Below are 21,739 nucleotides of genomic sequence, written 5' to 3' on the forward strand. Positions count from 1 at the left end.
GCGACTCTGAGTATATTTCACTGGCGACGAGGATGGGATCCCGCTGAGCTGACTGCCACACACAGCACCGCAGCACCGCCACCTGCCGCACCGCTGCCTCGCACCGTGTATCCAGGCTTCAGCTCCGGGACACAAGGAACTCAGAATGGCAACTGACAGCAGCTTCTCGCCATTCAACCCAGCATCTGGAGACTGGGAAGCGTACGCTTCCCGTTTCACCTTCCTCCTAGAAGCCAAAGGGGTCACCGATGAAGAAGACGCCAAGAAGAGGGCAATATTCTTCAGCGTCTGCGGAGAGGAGACATTTGAAATCGCCCGGGCTCTCCTTGCGCCTGAAGACGTCGCTACTGTTCCATACAAAACAATAATGGAACAGCTGAAGGGGCACTTTTCGCCACAGCCCTCAGTGGTGGCTCGTCGAAATGCCTTCTACGCAAAGCGGCAAGCCCCTGGGGAAACCATAACTGGGTTTGTGACCTCTCTCCGCCAAGCTGCCCGGTTCTGCAACTTCTCAGAGCTGGAGAACATGCTTCGTGACCGCCTCGTCGGTGGCCTGAAGGATGAGAAGCTGCAACGACGCCTCTACGCTAAGAAGAACCTAACGTTCCAGGTCGCTCTGGAGGAGGCCCTGGCAACGGAAGCTGCTGAGAGGTCGACGCAAGAGGCACGGCTAAGCCAGCCGTCCCAACCGAGGGTCCACCACGAAGACCTCACCAACGACTCGGGATCCGACAGGGAGGAGGTGCACCGAGTACAGCAGCGCACTCAAGCAGCCCACATACCACAGCTGCCTCGACGAGAAGGAGGGAACTGCGCAAGCTGTGGAGAAAGTCACGAGAGGAGGACCTGCCGTTTCCGCAACGCAGAGTGCAGGCAGTGCAGAAAATTGGGACACATCGCCCGGGTGTGTCGGGCTCGGCCCACCCGAAGCCAGGCATCAGATGACCAATCCAAGAGCCCCAGGTCCCGGGGCCCAACGCACCAAGGCAACTCGACGGAGCTCACAGACTTCCAGGTATACCAGTTGCCCCACCCCAACGTAGAGAAAATTTATGTAGAGGTACAGATAGAGGGGGCCCCATGCCGCATGGAGCTTGACACGGGTTCAACTCTATCCATAATCTCGGCAAGGACCTTAAGGAAACTGTGTCCTACTGGGGGTCCCAAACTCAGGCCGGCCCCATTCACCCTCCGGGACTTCCAGAAACGTAAGGTCCCCACAATGGGGGTGGGGACCTTCAGGGTGCAATACCGAGGGCGGACGCGGCAACTGGACTTGCTTGTGGTCAAGGGCCCCTACATTAGCTTACTGGGGTTGGCATGGTTTGGACCACTGGGACTAGCCATCACCGGGGTGAACCACATGAGCTTACAAGTGGACGTGGACGCCATATGCAAGGAGTTTCCGGGGGTTTTCGATGGGAAATTGGGACAGTATATGGGCCCCCCCATTGCTCTACAGCTTGACCCCGCAGTACGACCAGTCAGGCTCAAGGCCCGCCGGGTCCCATTCGCCCTGAAACCCCGTATAGACGAGGAATTGGACCGACTCGTGGAGCAAGGAGTGCTGGAGCCGGTGCCTAATGCCCCCTGGGAAACCCCAATCGTCACACCCGTCAAGCCTAATGGTTCGGTCCGCATCTGCGCAGACTACAAATGTACCATAAACAAGGCCCTCATGGCCCATGCATACCCAGTGCCAGTGGTCAGCCATGTCCTTGCCACCCTGGCTGGGTCGAAAATTTTTGGCAAGCTGGACTTGGCCCAAGCATATCAACAGCTGCCAGTAGATGAGGCCACAGCAGAGGCACAGACGATTGTGACGCACAGAGGAGCGTTCAGGGTAAAGCGGCTGCAATTCGGGGTCAGCGTGGCACCAGGCATATTCCAGAATCTAATGGACTCTCTCCTTAAAGGGATTCCTGGTGTCACCCCCTTCTTTGATGATGTGTTGATTGCCGGGCCCACACCAGAGGAGTTTGAGGACCGCCTCCGCACTGTTCTGCACCGTTTCCAGATGGCGGGTCTCAAGGTGAAGCGGGAAAAATGTCTACTAGGAGTGCCTCAAGTGGACTTTCTGGGATTTATGGTGGATGCAGAAGGGGTTCACCCGACTGGGGACAAGGTACGGGCCATTTGTGATGCCCCAGCGCCCAAGAACAAGACTGAACTTCAGGCCTTCTTGGGATTATTGAACTTTTACCATTCCTTCCTTCCCCACAAGGCGGCGGTAGCGGAGCCCCTACACAGACTCCTGGACAAGCGGGCCCCTTGGGTGTGGGGCCAGCGCCAGGAGGCCGCATTCCAGGCAGTCAAGGACTTGCTTGTCTCAAACTCGGTCTTGGCACACTTCGACTAGAGGCTGCCGGTGGTGCTAGCATGCGACGCCTCGCCCTATGGCATCGGCGCTGTCCTGGGACACCAACTCCCGGATGGAAGAGAGGTACCGGTAGCATACTTTTCCCAGACACTCAACGAAACCGAGCGGAACTACTCGCAAATCGACAAGGAGGGTCTGGCAATCGTGAAGGGAGTAAAAAAATTCCATGATTTCTTGTACGGGCGGCCCTTCACCGTGGTGACTGACCACAAGCCGTTGCTTGGCTTGTTTGCCCCCGAAAAGCAGACCCCCCAAGTGCTGTCTCCTCGCGTCCTCAGGTGGTCAATTTTCCTTGCCAGCTACCAGTATGCACTGATTCACCGCCCTGGAAAGGCGATGGGCCATGCAGACGCCCTCAGCAGGCTACCACTACCGGAAACAGGCCCCGACCCAGCACCTGCACAAGAGGTTATGAGCCTGGAGCTGCTTCCTGACCGCCCCATTCAGGCACAAGAAGTTGCACACCATTCCAAGAAAGATAGGGTCATCTCCCGGGTCCTGGACTGGGTGTGGAGGGGATGGCCCAGCCGCAGCCCCGGGCCAGAATTCGCCGGCTACACAACCCGCAAACATGAACTGTCAGCCCACAAGGGGTGCCTGTTATGGGGAAGCAGGGTCGTTGTTCCCCAGCCCCTCCGCAAAAGGGTCCTCACAGCCCTACACGAGACACACCCAGGGGTAGTAAGAATGAAGGCCCTTGCCAGGAGTTATGTGTGGTGGCCGGGGATCGACGGAGAGATAGAGGCCTGGGTCAAACACTGCCAGGCCTGCCAGGAATCCCGCCCAGATCCCCCAAGGGCCCCAGTCCAGTCCTGGGAGTCCGCCCGAGCACCATGGTCACGCCTGCATGTGGACTTCGCTGGCCCCTTTCAGGGGAAAACATTCTTCATAGTGGTGGACTCCTACACCAAATGGCTGGAAGTCGCACTGGTACCGTCCACTTCTACGTCCGCAGCCATCCGGGTACTACGCAGGCTGTTTGCAACCCACGGGCTCCCTGACACTCTCGTCTCAGATAACGGGACTGCATTTACATCAGGAGAATTTCAAACCTTCACAGTGCAGAACGCCATCCGCCACATCCGTTCGGCGCCATTCCACCCTGCCACCAATGGCCAAGCAGAACGCATGGTGCGGACCACCAAGGACACCCTTCGCCGCATGACGCAAGGGGATTGGGAGTACCGCCTTGCCACATTCCTTCTAGCACAGCACAGCACCCCCAGCTCAACGACTGGCCGGAGCCCCGCTGAACTACTAATGGGTCGGCGCCTTGCAATCAGATTGGACCGCCTTCACCCCGATAGAGCTCAGGATGAGGTAGTGGTGGGGGAAGGCAGGAACCCCCGGACCTTCGAGGCCCAGGACCCAGTGTACGCAAAGAATTTTGGGGCAGGCCCTGCATGGGTACCTGCCACAGTCACCAGGGTCACGGGCCCCGTGTCGTACGAGGTGCTAACAGATGGGGGGCAATGCTGGCGCCGCCACTGCGACCAGATACGGCGACGATTCCCGGGAGAAAACCAGGAGGAGGAGGACAGGTCAGAGGAGTCCCAAGGGAACAGTGGGGCAGTGAGGCCCATAGAGCAGCAGGGGCAAGCAGGAGAGGCAGAATCAGTAAATACAGAGAGGACCCGCGAGGCCGAAAGGACACCGGAACCAGAACCACGACTGAGCGAGCCGGTTGCGCCAGACCAAACAGCCCCATCCTTGGAACACGAGCCAGAACCTGAACCCCGGACCAGGGAACACCCCAGGCCGCAACGCACACGTAGGCCACCGGCGTACCTTGAGGACTATGAATGCGACCTTCCGGGCAGGACTGGAACTTAGAGGGGAGGGGTGTTATGTACTGAGTTGAATAGGATCCAAACTGCAGCAGTCTGATTGGTCCTAGAACAATAGGCTCCAAAAGGCAGCAGTCTGATTGGTCCTAGAACAATAGGATTCAGAATGCAGCAGTCTGATTGGTCCTAGAACAATGCAGCAGTATGATTGGTCAGCAGGAACCACCCAATCATGCTCCAGATAGAAGTGAATCCACAACCTGATTGGCCTACAGTAGAATCCTGGAATTAGCCAATCATGTGCAGCCCATTGTGTAAATAATGTATATAAAGCAGATACTTTGAGGGGACATTCATTCATTCCTCCTCACCACTATGAGCTGAATAAAGAGCATGAAATCACTTTGCGACTCTGAGTATATTTCAATTATATTATATTATATTATATTATATTATATTATATTATATTATATTATATTATATTATATTATATTATATTATATTATATTATATTATGAGGCATCCTGCTTGTGCTGGATAAAGGAATGAATAATTTTGAAAAACACTGACTTGCTGGATCTGGAAGGGTACAATAATAAATATGGATGTCACTCTTATTTGTGGCATAACAAGGTGAAAATTCATAAAGGCTTTACAAATCATATTTTTAGAGGTGCCCTGTATGGCGTATAGGACAAAAACAAAAACTTATTAGAAAGAACCACACCCTAGTGGTTATCTCTGATAGACGTGTTAACAACAACAAAAACTAAATATGGAGGGAAAGAGAGTAACATATGAAGACATATTAGTGAAAACGGAGAGTGGGTGGAAAATTAAAATATATGAGGAAATAAAAGTTACAGATAGGTAGCCGTGTTGGTCTGCCATGGTCAAAACAAAATAAAAAAATTCCTTCCAGTAGCACCTTAAAGACCAACTGAGTTCTCATACCTAGAACTAACTCAGTTGGTCTTTAAGGTGCTACTGGAAGGAATTTTTTTATTTTGTTTTGAGGAAATAAAAGACAGGTTGACAGGTTGGCTACAATACCACCAGGTAAATGGCTTATTGAAAGAGGACAAAAAAACAGGATTTAGCGAGAAAAAGTCTAAATATCAAATAGAAATCCTAGAGGGAAGAACAAAACTTCTGTCCAAAATGTACAACTATCTGCTGGAATGGGACACTAAGGATGAGTTAATAAAGGAAGTAATGGTAAACTGGGCATTCGATTTTGGTTACAACATAGAATATGATAAATGGGTAAAACTATGGAACAAAGGGATGGAATTTACAGCGTGTTCCACTTTAAGGGAAAACTTAGGAAAAATGATCTACCAGTGGTATATTACCCCTGTCAAATTAGCGAAAATGTACAAATTGAGCAATAAAGCCTGTTGGAAATGTAAACTTAAGGATGGGGATCTCTATCACATGTGGTGGGAGTGTGAAAAGATGAAAAAAAATTGGGACCTAATATACAATGAACTCAAAAAAATCTTTAAGTACACATTCCCGAAAAAAACGGAGGCTTTCCTACAAGGGATAATAGGGGAGGAAGTAAAGGAGGAGGATCATAAACTATTCCAATATGCCATGGTAGCGGCCAGGATTCTTGTAGCTCAAAAATGGAAGTCACCGGAGATCCCAACGGTTATGGAATGGCAGGCTAAATTTTTTGAATACACAGAATTAGATAAAATGACGTATAAAATCCGACACCAAAAAAGGACAAAGTTTGAAGAAGAATGGGGCAAATTTGTAGCATATATAGGAATTAACTGTAGAAGTTTAAAAAATACAGCAGGGCTAATATAAATCCTGTAATGTGGATAGAAATGAATAAGAATCTGTAAGAGAAGATGTATATTAAGAAAACCGCAACTGGAGAGGAGGGAAGTCGAGGCGTGATTATATGCAGTGTAAATAAGATGACATCAATAATGACTGTAAAGATTGTTGTATTTTGTTCGTGGAAAAATTTCAATAAAAAGCATTTTTTAAAAAACAACAACAACCATCTGACTTTTAGAAGACACCTGAAGGCAGCCCTGTTTAGGGAAGTTTTTAATGTTTGATTCTGTATCATGTTTTTTATATTTGGTTGGGAGCCACCCAGAGTGGCTGGGGAAACCCAGCCAGATGGGCGGGGTATAAATAATAAATTATTATTATTATTATTATTATTATTATTATTATTATTATTATTATTATTATTATATTATTATTATTATTATTATTATTATTATTATTATTATTATTATTATTATTACCTCACACAGGAAGAAGAAAGGAGAACTTCATTTGCGAATTTACAAATTATATGTGTCAATGCAAATTGAAGTTAATTATTGTAGCTGTGGTATAATGGATTTTATCAAGAGTGGACTGTATTTGGTTTGAGCAATAGTCTGGAGGCAGAATTACAGGGAATTAGACCTTGAAGTACAGCACATGGGAAGCCACACAAAATTTATAATTGGCTATATAACTGATTTGTATTTGAATTGATATTGTTATTTGATATTACTATAATATGGCACATATTAGATTTTTATAATTGAAAATTAATAAAAATTGCTTAACGAAAAGAAGCAACAATAGACAACTTTGAATATTACAAAAATACATGGTTACATATAAAAATGTTACATTAATACAAAGTTTCTAATATGTATAAATCAGTATCAATTCATTTTCCTTCTGACACAAGGAGAATACATGGCAAACTAATCAAGAAGAATCAAATTTTCTTCAGCAATGTATGGGATGGTTGGGGGTTGGGACGGAGTGGCCTGTGCTGTAACAACTGTGGTGCTCCAAATACACAAGATATTTTATATCTGTGAAATATTGGAGGGTATATAAACTACAATATATATATATATATAAACAAACAGATTTTTAAAATCCTCATAGCCACCTTGCTGAAAAATTCTGTGAAGCGCCATTGGTTTCTGGGGTTTCGCTTGAGGCTCTTTCATTCTGGAAATAACCGGAAATGTTATAATCAGGACATTATTTTCTCTGTGCTATATTCTGTTGCCACAAACTAGGCTTGGATGGCATCAGGAGCTGTGTCTTTAAGCCTGTTTCAACCACTCCAGCTACTATCTTTAGATTACCGGACCTTTCATCATTTCTAGTTATGCTTTGTAATAAACTCTACTTCACTTTTGCTCTGTATGCTTTCTCCATTAAACTAATGACAGGCTATAGAATTCCTGGAATTGCACTATTTCAGACTCAAAAAGCAGAGAATCGCTTGAATGCTCCTATCTGCTGCCTGAAATGTGGCCTGCAGGATGGGCAGAATAATTCTTTATATCACAGGGTTTTTCCGTATGCCTCTCTTAAGATGGGGCTTAGCCAACCGCTCCCATCCTGGATAGTAATTGTAAGAGCTGTAGCTACTTCCAGGGAGGTTGCTCTGCGCTTAGGGGTAGACAAGGATCAGCAATGGAACCCTTGCAGACTGGGAGGTCTATTTTATCCTCCCTATCCCTTCTTTACTGCACCTGGGAGCCTGAGTTACTTCCAGGGAGAAGTCTAGGGGGCAGACTTTGGTCTTTCAAATTTCAACAACACCCTGTGTCTCTCGTCTTTTGTTCTGCACATGCACTGTGTCCTGTGGTGCTCCCCTCAGCTAGGCGTCCATTGCGGGGAAACTGGTCGTGCTGTTCTAAATCTACCTCTGGGCAGTTGTGCTGTGCTGAGCGTACAATGCAACTCGTGAATGTATAAAGTGTGATTAATGGCGTGCCTCCATTGGTGCTATTTTATATTTTTATTGGTTAATTGTATTGCACTTTTGCATTTGTATTTACTATAGTGTTATGGTATTTTCTCTTGGGTTAATTTGTTCCTTGCTTTGGGGGTCTTGGACTAAAAAACGGCACAGAAGTAAACAGATGATATTAAGATAAAGCCAGACTGATAGTTCCCTTGTTTACATAGGCCTGACTCCAACCCCTGACCTAAGGCTTATGACCCTGAAGGAGTGTCTCCACCCCCATCGTTCTGCCCGGATACTGAGGTCCAGTGCCAAGGGACTTTTGGCCGTTCCCTTGCTGCGAGAAGCCAAGTTACAGGGAACCAGGCAGAGGGCCTTCTTGGTAGTGGCACCCTCCCTGTGGAACAACAACTACCAGACTTTTAGAAGACATCTGAAGGCTGCCCTCTTTAGGGAAGGTTTTAATGTTGAATAGACTATTGTATTTTAATATTTTGTTGGGGAAACCCAGCCAGATGGATGGGGTATAAATAAATTATTATTATTATTATTATTATTATTATTATTATTATTATTATTATGGAGGAGCTGGGCTGACCAGGTGGCTCCTCTTATTCCTTTGATTCTGAGCCCTTCCACTTGCATCACATCAAGCTGCCAAGTGGTTCAAAATGTTCTCTAGGCCCATTCTCTTTTTCATAATAGAATCGATGCACATCTGTTGAAATAAACTCCTTTGAACAAGTCATTGTGGAGAACTTTTCCAGAAACATGCCCGACCCAGGAAGAACAGGAGACTGCAGCATGGCTTGGGGCCAGTCATGGAGCTGTTAAATCCATGGCCATGAGCAATACATTCGACAGTGAGAAAGGTATTAATAAACTTGCTGATAAGTCACCAGTTCAGGATAATAGCTAGGATAGGGTATATGTGTGTTTGTGTGTGTAATGATCTACCCTTGCCAAGGATTACAAGATAACGCACACAAAGCACCTTGAAGGACAAAATCCTGTCTGAATTTGAAAGTGAGGTTTATATATGTTGCAAAACTGTAGTCAACTAAAGCAATGCTGAAATGAGACATTCTGCCATAAGCCATAACTTGTTGTGATAAGAACAGGTACTACACTTGATCTTAGCCAAAAGGCAGAGAAGCTACCATGCGTCTTGAAACTGGATCCATAAGAATTGAGGCCAGAGTGTGGCTCGCCACCCTTAATTACTGGTTGAAACTATCCCCCTTCCCAAGCAGCCTTGCTCCCCTGACTATTAAGGACATTTTCCAATCGACATGGAAATGAGCAGGGGGAAATATAACTATTTTAGGCTTCAACCCACAGATTTTACTTGACATGGGGCATGAACAAGCAAAAAAAGGAAAAATTAAAAAGCGTGTGGAAGACACAGATCGCCAAGCAGACCTAGCCAGGTCCCCAAAATTTCTAATCGGTGAATCCAGAAGATACCTCACCTCCCAAATGCCATATATAGCCAACCTTGAACTCTCAAAACAGCAAAGGGCTTTTACTCTGGCCCAATTGTCAGGCCCTCCCCTTAGCCATTCAGGAAGGCCATTATAGAAAGACACCATACGAGGAGAGGAAATGCCCATGGGGTTCTGGGCAGCAGGAAACAACGGAACATGCCTTTCCCCATTGCCAGTACTATGTAGACATACGAGCCAGGCTTACCCTGCTTATCCTTCATAAATTCCCAGGATGCATAGAACAACTTAACATCTCCCTACTACTCCAGGATGAAAACCTAGATGTCACATACTAAGTTGCTAAATTTTGCACTGCCATGATGGATATTCGCTGAACCAATCTGAAATTGAAGACCCATATTGTAAGACCTGTATTCCCTTAAAGCCCCACCTCTTATAGTTGTTTTAATTCTGTGCTTTCTGATTTTATCTGTTTTAATTATTAGTTTTCATCCATCCATTATCTGTGTTAATCCCGTATTCGATTCACATTTTTTATCCTATGCTTGTTTCTTTGCTATTAATTGCTTTGATAACTATCTGTTTAAATCCTAGTTGCTATTTTATTCATAGGGGGGGGGTTATGCTGGTCTGTGACTGTAATGAAGTTAAAGAAAGACATAACTTGTTGTCACTCTCATCCTCATTTCAAAGTTCAGGGTTTTGTTTTCTAGACTGAGTCGATGCTTTGCTTTTGCTTGCTGCATAGAGGTGTGCTCTCCGTGATACAGTAACTTATTGTAGGATGTATCCCATCCGCTCTGGAATGATTTGGCAACAGCTTTGTTTTGCAAAACTATTGGCATTCTCCAGAATATCAAGGCTTTCAGCCTGGTTTATTGCATTCGCTTTTGAAATCCACACAATATCTTTGCACCTGCTGTGCTTCATTACAGAATCCAATGTTTTTATAAAAACAAAACAGGAACCCAAAATGTGTTTTTTGTTTTGTTTTGTTTTGTTTTGAAAGTGCCTGGCAGGCACTTTCTTGAAACTTGCAAAGATTTTGAAGGCTGAGGAATATATCCTCTACACAATCCCCCTTCTTATCTTGATGTAAACTAATCCCAAAACCACCTGGATAACAAAAACCTGCACAGTCTGCCGAGTTTAATCTGCCTGCAACGTACTAATGCCTGTGTCTATAAATAAGTCTGAATTCCATTTATAAGGAAAGTCTATCATATCTGGGGTGCCAGCCCCCACCAACATCCATACGGGCATCAGTTCAGTGGGCACAAAACCTACATGCATGCAAGAGGAACAGAGCCGATCTGCCCATGAAGTGGACTGAGGCAGCCACCTCTGGTGATGGAATCCCAAAGCCTGGTGCCACAACAGTTCTACAAGATCTCACCAGAAGCTGCCACTGCACAACACCAATATGTGGAGCTGCCATGGTGCGGCAGGGGAGCGGCATCTTCCGATTTCACCACAGGCAACAAAACAGGACAGGCCACCCCTGAAGAGGAGTTGTTGCCTGGCAACTACCAGCAAGGGAAGACTTCTTCCATCATGGGCCAAATAATTTCCTACCGCCTCCCTTGCCTCATGAGTTCCCAATGAGAGCTGTTGCCTGGCAACTTACAGCTCCCAGAAAAAGAAGCTGTAAGAAGGGATAGTAGGATAGTGGAAGCTTTGTGTAGAAGAATATTCCATTAGGCTAACAGTAGTGTGGCGTTCTCTCTCTCTCTCTCTCTCTCTCTCTCTCTCCCCCCCCCCAATACAACAAAGAGAGAATCCTTGTGCTCCGTCAATTTTTCTGACTCTTCATGTATGCTTCTCCATTCATTTTGTCCTTCACCTCAAGCAACACTAAGCCATATCAATATTTGGTTATTTTAATGGGCATTTAGGACGCTCAGCTTCAGCACAACATCTTTTAATAGACCACTCTGCCAGCTAATTCTAAGACATAATTAACCTTAGTAATACATTTCTGTGAATTGATGCCCCTAGGAGCCAATATGCAGTTCCTCAGTATTTGGGAGTATTAGTCACTTACATCTTCACTTTGGTAAATGGAACACATTTGATGTAATTTATCCATACTTGTGCATACAGATAACTATATAATAGCTTACTGCTTATCTAAGGCAGCTGTTTTGTCCCAGTTAAAATTAAGCAGAAGTAGCGGTAGATGGGAGAATATATGATTTTATGTAACTAGCAGCAGATTGCAGAAGACTTTCCCATCTCCCCAAATTTGCCTTTTTACTTCTGATTCAGGCATACTCAGTAAAACCTTATTGATTCCAAACAAATTACTCGTGATGGTGTGAACAACTTTAGAAACACCCTGAAAATGAATTTAAGGCAACAGCTGCAAAAGAGCAAAGCAATCCATAATTCCTGCATTTATATCCCATTTGTGAAGAAACAGCAAACAACATGTCTCTGTGGTATAGTTTAAACAAAAGTGATGTTCTTCTACATTCATTCCTAAAGAGAGGCCTGTAGCCAAGGAACTGCCTGGTTAGTTCAAATCAATATATGAAATCCCACCCATCTGTTAAAACAGGCATGTCCAACAGGTAGATCGTGATCTAGTGGTAGATTGTGGGTTGTTCCTAGTTGATCTTGGTCGATCTCTGGCTCAGCAATCTCCTTACAAAAAAAAAAAAAAGCTCAACAACTTTGGTTTAAAAGCTTAACAACTCTGGGTAGATCACTGCCAGTTTTTTTATATACATACTGTGAGTAGATCGCAATCTATTGGGAGTCAGACACCCCTGTGTTAAAGTGTCAGGGGCCCTTCTCGGACCCTTGCAATCACAGGTTCACAATACTGCAGTGCAAAATAGGATTCACAACTGGCAGAATTGTTACATTCTGGATTCTAGAGAACAGATGTTGTCAGAATATAACTCCCATCATCTGTGACCACTGGCCATTCAGCAAATGGAGCTTGAGTCTAACAACATCTGGAGAGCCATAAGCGCCCCATCCCTCTAGTCAAGAGGAAGAGCAGCAGAGGCAGATTTAGGGGAGCACAACCAGTTTGCCTACTCTGGATGCTAAGTTGAGAGGGTGCTGCAGGGGATATCGCAGCAGTGACTCAGAACAGAAGGCAAGAGGGGGGTGTAATTTTTGTGTTGCACAGGGCACCACTGAAATTTTAAAGCCCAAAGCCCAAAATCTGCCACTGCAAACTCATTCTAACATCCTGGCACACTTTCTGTGTCTCTCCTTTATCACCTATTGTGGGAGTGGTTCACCTTTTATGGGGGCTGAGGACCACACTGATCAAACACATATTCATTCATTCATTCATCCTAAAACAATATCAGTAAATTCATCTTTGCATTAATTAACAAAGCACTGAACATTGAACCATACCCCCAAAGCATTAATTTTTTCATATTAAATTCATACTTTTCATAAACGATTTCCATTTGAATCATTATTTCACTTGCCAATTCATATTTCATTGCCAATTTGTGCGTTGTTATTAAGGAAACGATGACCACTGAGAAAACACCCTACCTCCCAAGGCTGCTCTTCAAATTTTCTCTTGAAATGCTTCCTGTTGCCAAGAGAAACGCACAACCCTTGCATCCCGTTGCTCACTTTAGGTGGCTGAGCTTTCCGTCTGCGCTCGAATGGTGTTTTTATGTTGCTTCTCCACTTTGCTGGCTCTACTACATAAAGTAAAGCACTATCAACAGGACAAGTGGCTCTCAATGCTGGCAGAGAGATAGCAATCTTTCCTGACAGCCTCTGTAGGTCGACAGAGCTTAATAAAGGCATCCAGAATGCTGTGGAAGCTCTCAGTACCTAGAAGCTACAGATAGTGTTCAAAATGCTTGGTTTTGGATTTTATGGGACTACAGGCATTTTGGACACCCAAAACTGCCCCCCCAAAAGTGGAGCCAGCAGGACCGAATTTATTATTATTATCATTTGCTATTGTCATGGGCACCTAAATTTAAGGCACCTAAAATGTTTTGGGAGCTAGTTACATACCCTCCAACATGCTGAAGCAAAAAAAACCAGGATGCCAACCTCTGGGGCTGTGTTTCCATACAAGTCACATGACCCATGTGAGAGCACAGCCCTGAAAGACACACTTTTTGGGGGTCAGATTGCAGTGTCCAAAATGGCCTCCTTGCTCTCATGGAGGGGAAAGGGGGTGTCCCAGTTTTATTGGGACATTTGAGGGGTATGGAATGGTGCACTGGGCACTGGGCCCTGTTACATCAATACCTTGGGGCCAACACCTTGGCCTGGATGCCTGAGCCCATCTCACCTAGTTGGGCCACAACCAGTTGGCGAACTGTGACTATAAATTGTTCACAGCAATACTAACAAATAGACTTTGAAAAGTAATGAGTGATTTAATACATACTGTCCAAGCTTGGTTCTTACCAGGTTGACAATTAACAGACAATGTGAGAAACATAACAAATAGAATAGAATACTTGGAAGTCCACAATGAAAAGCAGTCTGTCTTGATTTTTTTAGATGCTGAAAAAGCATTTGGCAATCTTTCTTGGCTATTCATGAAAAAAAAAAGTCTTGGGGGAACTGATCAAACCCTTACTGGCAAATTTGCCGGGAAAATCTGAAGCCTCCCATATTAAATATCTTTTGAAAGACAGGCCAAATGATATTACACTGGCCGTGGTAAAGTTTCTTTCAGAGGTTATAAGAATCAAAGATCATTATGCCCTAGATAAAACAAAATGACTGCCTTGGTTTTTTCCATCTGCCTGTCTGGTCTTTTTAACTGTATCTAGTTTTGAAATTGTTTTGTGGGTCTTTGGACAGCAATAAAGTACTGAAAATTACATCTTCTGGATTTTTCAATACTTACTAAAAATATGGTGCACAAATATTATTAACGATACAGCAGATATCTTATTCACTATTATTGTACCTTGGATACCAAATTTTGTATTACCATGCATTCATTTATATTGTATAGATCTAATATCAGCTGAGAAAGCCCTTCGGGGAGAAATAGGGGAGATTAACCAGAAACCTTGTTCTGCCCAAGTTAGCAGTTTGCACCTTGTGCCAGCAGTCTACATCAGCTGTGTTGTTCTCGATAACTTGGGCACTTTTCTATTCTCACCTAAGGATTGTGTTATACAGGAACTTACTAGAAGAAGCAGAAAGAAAAGAAAAGAAAAGAAGAAATGTATTAATATTGGAATTAGCTCCTATGTGATACACCGTACATATGAACTGTATATGTTGCACATACTGGGCTAGACCTTTACAATAGGAAATAACCAGTAAATTTTTTACAGTTATTATCAGTCAGCCTGTTGCGCTTTGTGTATTGTGACAATTGCATTATACATCCCATCAGATGTCAAAGAGAAACAATTAGATGGCTTTTCACAGACATTCAAAGGCAGCCCTGTTTCAGGAAGCTTTTAATGTTTGATGTTATGTTGTCTTCTATTATTATTATTATTATTATTATTATTATTATTATTATTGGTATACAAATGATTCTGGAATGAAACAGCTGTGAAACAATCACTGAGGTGGCTAGTGAGACAGTAGCAAAAAACTCCTTCCAAAATAGGACTGAAAACAGATGAGAGCTCAGTGTTGTACCTACCAAGTGGTGATAGTGAGGACAAAGCAAACTTTCTTCACTGCTTCTGTTGCATCTGCAGAAAACAGTTTCAAGATACTTTTTCAGCTATAACAGTTTCAAGATACTTTATTCAGCTATATGTGGGATATAGCGATTAATGATAAATTAACATGTGCCATTAAGGTAAGACGGGGAATATGCAGGAGAAATGATTTTGAGGAGATATGGAGGGTGTTTGTAGAATTTGTACTGTTAAAATGGAAAGGGGTCAAACCATTGCAAGAGGTGTTGAAATTTTGGGAGGTTGGATAGTTACAATGGAATGGTCTCGGTGGTGAGGTCTCATGTTTATTCCTAATTATTTATGATTATGACTTTGTCAAAATAAAAAAAAAGATACGTTTTCAGGTGGTTGGTAGTCTAACAGAACCACCTTTGCCATTGGTGTCCAGTAAGAACTCCAAGATCTCCTGCAAATATTTTGCATCCAGCTTGGAGTTTTCTGATTTGCGTTAGAATTGTGAGAAATTCCTAAGCACTGAGACCAAACACGGGTGTCGCCTTATCAGTCCTTGAAGGCCAGTGCTAGTGAAGACTGGTTAATGAAGCCCTTTGATGGGAGGGGGTGTTTGCTCCTTCAAGATGGGAGGGGTGAACAATCAGTGTCTCAAAGGTTCCTTTAATCGAGCAACATGATTGTTTACATCAGGAGCCAGTGTTTTGCTTAAAGCTGGCTTAGGGAGCTTTCTTCACAATGCAGTCACTATTACCTGCTATGCTGCTAAACTGAAAACTGATGCACACTCAGAGACCTCTCCCTCACTGCGAGAAGCGAAGTTACAGGGAACCAGGCAGAGGGCCTTCACGGCAGTGGCACCCTCCCTGTGGAACACCATCCCTTCAGATGTCAAGGAGATAAAGAACTACACAACTTTTAATCAAAAAAAGGCTGAACCTCTTGTTTTGAGGGAGAATTTCAACAATCAAAATGAAATTAATGTCGTTCCAAAGATGTTGTTTCTGTTCCAGATGATTCCAATTGTGAGTGGGCCTGGATGTTTCAGGGATTGGCAGAGAGAGCTATCAAAATTCATTTGGCAAGGGAAGAAACCCTGAATTAAACACAAATTACTACCGTATTTTTTGCTCTATAAGACTCACTTTTTCCCTCCTAAAAAGTAAGGAGAAATGTGTTTGCATCTTATGGAGCGAATGCAGGCTGCGCAGCTATCAAGAAGCCAGAACAGCAAGAGGGATTGCTGCTTTCACTGCGCAGCAATCCCTCTTGCTGTTCTGGCTTCTGAGATTCAGAATATTTTTTTTCTTGTTTTCCTCCTCCAAAAACTAGGTGCGTCTTGTGGTCTGGTGCATCTTATAGAGGGAAAAATACGGTAATTGATATTGAAGATAGAGGGGGCTTTGTATTACCAGACTTGAGGCTCTACTATGAAGAGTCCTGCCTCTGCTGGTTAAAAGAGTGGATGAGCTTGCAGAATACTGATTTATTGGATTTGGAAGGATGGGACAATAGATATGGGTGGCATGCCTATTTAGGCTATGCAAAAGTAAAAGTACACAGGGGTTTTCTAAATCATTTAATACGGAAATCATTATACACTGTGTGGGACAGGTACCAAAATTTATTGGAACCAAAAAACCCCTGGTGGTTTTTTCCCTCTAGAGGCTATCTCAGTAAAGAGGAAAAACATGGGGGGGGGGGACTGGGCAACCTATAAAGAAATATTAGAGGAAGACCAAAACCAACTTAAATTGAGAAAATTTGAAGAAATCAAACATCATCATACAGATTGGCTACAGTATCATCAACTAAATGATGTTTTCAAATTAGATCGGAAGGTATCAATGTTGGAAAAAGATATATTATAGAACAAAAAGAAAATACTACCCAAAATGTAAGACACCTGCTAGATTGGGATGTTAAGGAGGAGGAAGTTAAAGATGTGGTGATCAAATGGTCAAAGGATTTTGGTTACTCCAATCAGATGAATGATTGGGGAAAATTATGGAAAAGAGATTTCAAGTTTACTGCTTGGTACATGCTAAAGAAAAAAATTATGAAAATGCTTTATAGGATGTACATGACCCCCAGCAAATTGGCCAAAATATATAAAACAAATTCAAACATATGGTGGAGGTGCGTGCAAGCAAGCGGAGGGAACAATGTACCACATGTAGTGGAGTTGTGGGTTTTTTGTGTTTTTTTTCAATGGGATATTGTCTAGGACGAGTTTTTTTAAAAAAAGTTTAAACAAACATTTGTGAAAAAACCAGAAGCCCTTCTTCTAGGCATTTTGACATCTGATATGCCAAATGATAAGAGGAGGGTTTTCTTATATGCAACAACATCAGCAAGAATGCTGATTGCTAAAAACTGGGAGGGGAGGAACCCACGAAGGAAGAATGGCAAATTAAATTATGTGAATACCTAGAACTAGCAAAAATGACAGAGGCAATCAGGAACCAATCAAACCAAAAATTCAAAAATGAGTGGGATTGTTACAGAGTGTATCTAGAAAAACATTGTTCCCAAACAAAATCCTTAATATGCTTTGACTAATTTTCGCAAAGTAGATAACAGATAGATAATGTGTATTAGGGGAGGCTTCCAGCCTGGCAAGCTCTGCATCGGGTCGCGGGATTGTGCTCTAAGAAACTGGAGCACACCCGATCACAGAAGATGGGAATTAGGGGAGAAGGGAGGCAGCATTGACCCCCTGAAAAGGTTTGAGAGGGGAAAGCACCAGAAAAGCACCAAACTGTGTAAAAAGGGGTTTTCCCAGTCGCTCCGGCACAAATTAAAGTGAAGGAAGAGGGGAGAACCTCAGATTTGTTTCAGATTTGTCATGGCCAATGGCCAGTACAATAAAGTGATTTGGATTGGATTGGACATATTGTGAGTGTGTTTGCCATCCCTGACCCAGAGGTAAGAGCTGAGACCCTGGGGGCAGGGAGTGGGCAAGGCAGAGGCAACCAGCTGGATGGCAAGAGCACAAAACATCCTGAAGGTGCACACTAACTTCTGACATCTATTTTTTCATAGGAGACATTCTTCCTGCCCCCACTCAAAACAGCAGCAACCCTGCATCTACCTGTCTCAAATTCCTGCAGAATTCCTTCCTGCAGAAACGTTGGCTAAGCCGGCAAATTTCACCCAACTGCCAAGATTTTTGTTAAAAAATAGGAGCCCCCCCTTCTTTTAAAATAAAAAAAGGTTTTTGCTGCTGCCTTGTGGTTTTATTATTCTGTGATTTTACAGTACATTATACCATTGTTGCAGTAGTATTTTATTTTTTGTTTAAATTGTTGATTTTAGTTTTAATGTACATGCATTTTCTGCCCCGGGTTCCAGCTGAGCAGATTATCAATGCTCTAAATAAATAAGTGTTGTTCTGCTGGGGAAAGCAGAGATTGCAATAGAATAGAATATGCACTCTCTTAGGAAAAATATATTGCTTGCAAAGCTACTCCCTGTGGCGATCACACAGGGTCCCCGGACGTTTCACCATCTATTGATCCCTGTGCCACCACTTTATTTCTCGCTGCCACCACCCAGGCCCTACCTGATACAATACTGAGTCCAGTCAGGGTTAAATTGGAACATAAACCTCTGTTTATTTATTGCAGTTTAACAAGCGTGTGGTTTCATAAATGGTATCGGTCAATTACAATCATGGGGTGCCTATCCAGACCTATAACTTCTGCTACCTGCTCTCACTCACTAAACCACCTATCAGATATTTACTTGTCTTCCTGGCTCCTAACTGTTCCTGACTCAGCTTATTTCGCTACACGAACTCAACCTACCCACAGACTCTCTCCTAATTCACTCCCACTCCAACCAACCACCCAACACCCAACTTCCCTTTGCCCCTCCCAGAGCTGGTTTTATAGTCCCTCTAACTCCACCTCCCTGGGTTCTGATTGGGTAACCTGTTTAACTATTTCACCTCCAGCACTCTCATATGTTAACGTCACACTCCCCAATTTATATTGTGATGAGTTTGTGGCGAGGGGGAGTAGGCTGTATGTCAAAGACCTTTCTATACCCTTGATCCAGCAAGTGTTAAAATATAAACTAGACTAGCTTCCTGGTTAGGCGATCACCTGGGTAATGGGCCATTAAGGGGAAGTGAATCTGGGTGGGGCCAGCAAATGGGTGGGCCCCCTCCCCCAACTCACAGATAGTTAGATAGACAAAGCCAGAGTTGAGGGCAGAGAGCGAAATGGTGTGACCTAGAAGCCAAAAACAGCAATCTTGGAACTGAGAGAGACAGAGCAATGTTTTATTTCTGTTTTGAGCCAAGGCTGTGGCTATGAAGGAAGCAAGGCTCTCTTGGGGTGTTGATGCTGTGAACCCCTCCTTCATAGGCTCAGGTTGTTTATATGTGTAAACAAACCATATATCATAAAGACACCAGTCTCCATTGTGCCACGTTGCAAAGGAAACACAAACCCTGGGTAAAAGCCTGGAAGCCCTGAAATCTCTCTGCTCAGAAATTGGGGTGGCATTAAACAAAATCTCATTTTTGTTTTGGGGGGTACACACAAGGGCACTGCAAGACATAGAATCATGACTTGCATTGACAGTGCTTTCCTGGTTTCAGACATTTGTCTTACTTAGCAAATTACATTCTATTCCAGAAAAAGCAGCTGTTAACTCAAGTCTCGAATACTGCTGGAAATGAATCAAGAGGTACCAACAATCTCCACGGGTAGTACGTAGAACACGACTGATTTGATACATGACAAATCAAATGTTCCTGCTGTGGGGGGGGGGGATGTTCTGCAGCATGAATTCTTGGAGGTAGGCCAAGTATGTAAATGTCACAATCTTTGCCAGATGCAGGCACAGAGATCAGATAGAGAAGAGAGAATAGAAGTATTTCTGAGTGTCCAGAAACATTGTGTGGAGACAGATAAGACTTAGGACTCTAAGTATCGTATTTTTTGCTCTATAAGATGCACTTTTCCCCTCCTAAAAAGTAGGGGAAAATGTGTGTGCATCTTATGGAGCGAATGCAGGCTCCATGGCTTCAGCGAAAGCAACGCAAAGCCTCCGGAGTGCAGCGGGAGCACTTCCGCTGCACTCCAGAGGTTTCCAGTGGCTATCCCTGAAGCCAGGAGAGCAAGAGGGGGCAGTGCGCAATGATCCTGCTGATCTGCTGAAGGGGTGCTGCGCAGAGAGGGAGAGAATATTTTTTTTCTTGTTCTCCTCCTCTAAAACTAGGTGTGTCTTATAGAGTGAAAAATACGGTAATTTAAAGGTAAATGTAAAGGACCCCTGACAGCTAAGTCCAGTCACAAAGGACTCTGGGTTTGAGGCGCTCATCTTGCTTTACAGGCTGAGGGAGCCGGCGTTTGTCCGCTTCCACAGTTTTTCTGGGTTATGTGGCCAGCATGACTAAGCCACTTCTGGCGAAACCAGAGCAGCGCACACCGTTTACCTTCCCACCGGAGCGGTACCTATTTATCTACTTGCACGTTGATGTGCTTTCGAACTGCAAGGTTGGCAGGAGCTGGGACCGAGCAACGGGAGCTCACGCCATCACAGAGATTCAATTGTCAGTGGTCCCTTTACCTTTACCCTTCCCTGGTCCCTATACCTGATTATAACTTAGCCAAAGCACATGTAATGGAAATATTCACATATTCTTCCCCTTCCTACCAATGCATCCAAGCGACCCCCCCCCCAGTTGTTTCCTTGTGTCCTTAATTACAAGGTGGGCCTCGTCATACCTGTTTCTTTAGAAAGTGCCATGCACAAAGTTAAATAAGAGCTGTCTGAAGTATTGGGAGGGGGGATATTTTATTTAGGTCTGGATTTCTGAAAATGCAACCCTCCTTTCCAAAGCCATTTTCATTCATGGTATTTCTCCATCTGTGACCTTAACCCTAACCCTAATCTGTGTACAGGTCTTGAGTGCTCCCTTCATGTGTGCATTGGGCCATGGTTGTTATGTTTATAAGTCAAAAAGTCCTCAATTTTCTATCACATATGACAACACCTGTGTACGATTCTTCACAAAATGTATAATTCATTGCCTTCAGACAATTGCCACTTATGTGTCTGAGTGATACATTTCTTAGAGATCTCGGGAGGATATTTATCAATTTGAATAAGTATACATATCAACTTTTATGCTATTTATATATAAGCAATTTACTTTGTTTTTTGACGTTGAATATTGATGTTGAATATTCATGAGATGCATTGTCTTTTTTTACAGCTCCTGAAGAAGGCATTAAATTATAGTTGGATCAAATGTGCTGGGCTGTTACGAAAATAAAACCGTCATTTTGTCAGCATCCTGGACACTTCCCCATTTTTGCATTTTATAGTGTCAAATATGATGAAAAGGGATGTGGGTGATGCTGTGGTCTAAACCACTGAGCCTCTTGGGTTTGCCGTTCACAAGATCGGCAGTTTGAATCCCCGCGATGGGCTGAGCTCCCGTTGCTCGGTGCCAGCTCCTGCCAACCTAGCAGTTTGAAAGCACATCAGAGTGCAAGTAGATCAATAGGGACCACTCCGGAGGGAAGGTAAACGGGATTTCCGTGCGCTGCTCTGATTCCGGTGTTCCGTTGCGCTAGAAGCGGCTTAGTCATGCTGGCCACATAACCCGGGAAAACCGTCTGCGGACAAACGCCGGCTCCCTCGGCCTGTAAAGCGAGATGAGCGCCGCAACCCCAGAGTCGTCAGCCACTGGACTTAACTGTCAAGGGTCGTTTTCATCTTGATGAAAAGGGACTTGCTATATGACAGGAAAGGGATTT

Source organism: Podarcis erhardii, assembly GCF_964252035.2.
Source record: "Podarcis erhardii genome assembly, chromosome: 13".
In the NCBI taxonomy this organism is placed as follows: domain Eukaryota; kingdom Metazoa; phylum Chordata; class Lepidosauria; order Squamata; family Lacertidae; genus Podarcis; species Podarcis erhardii.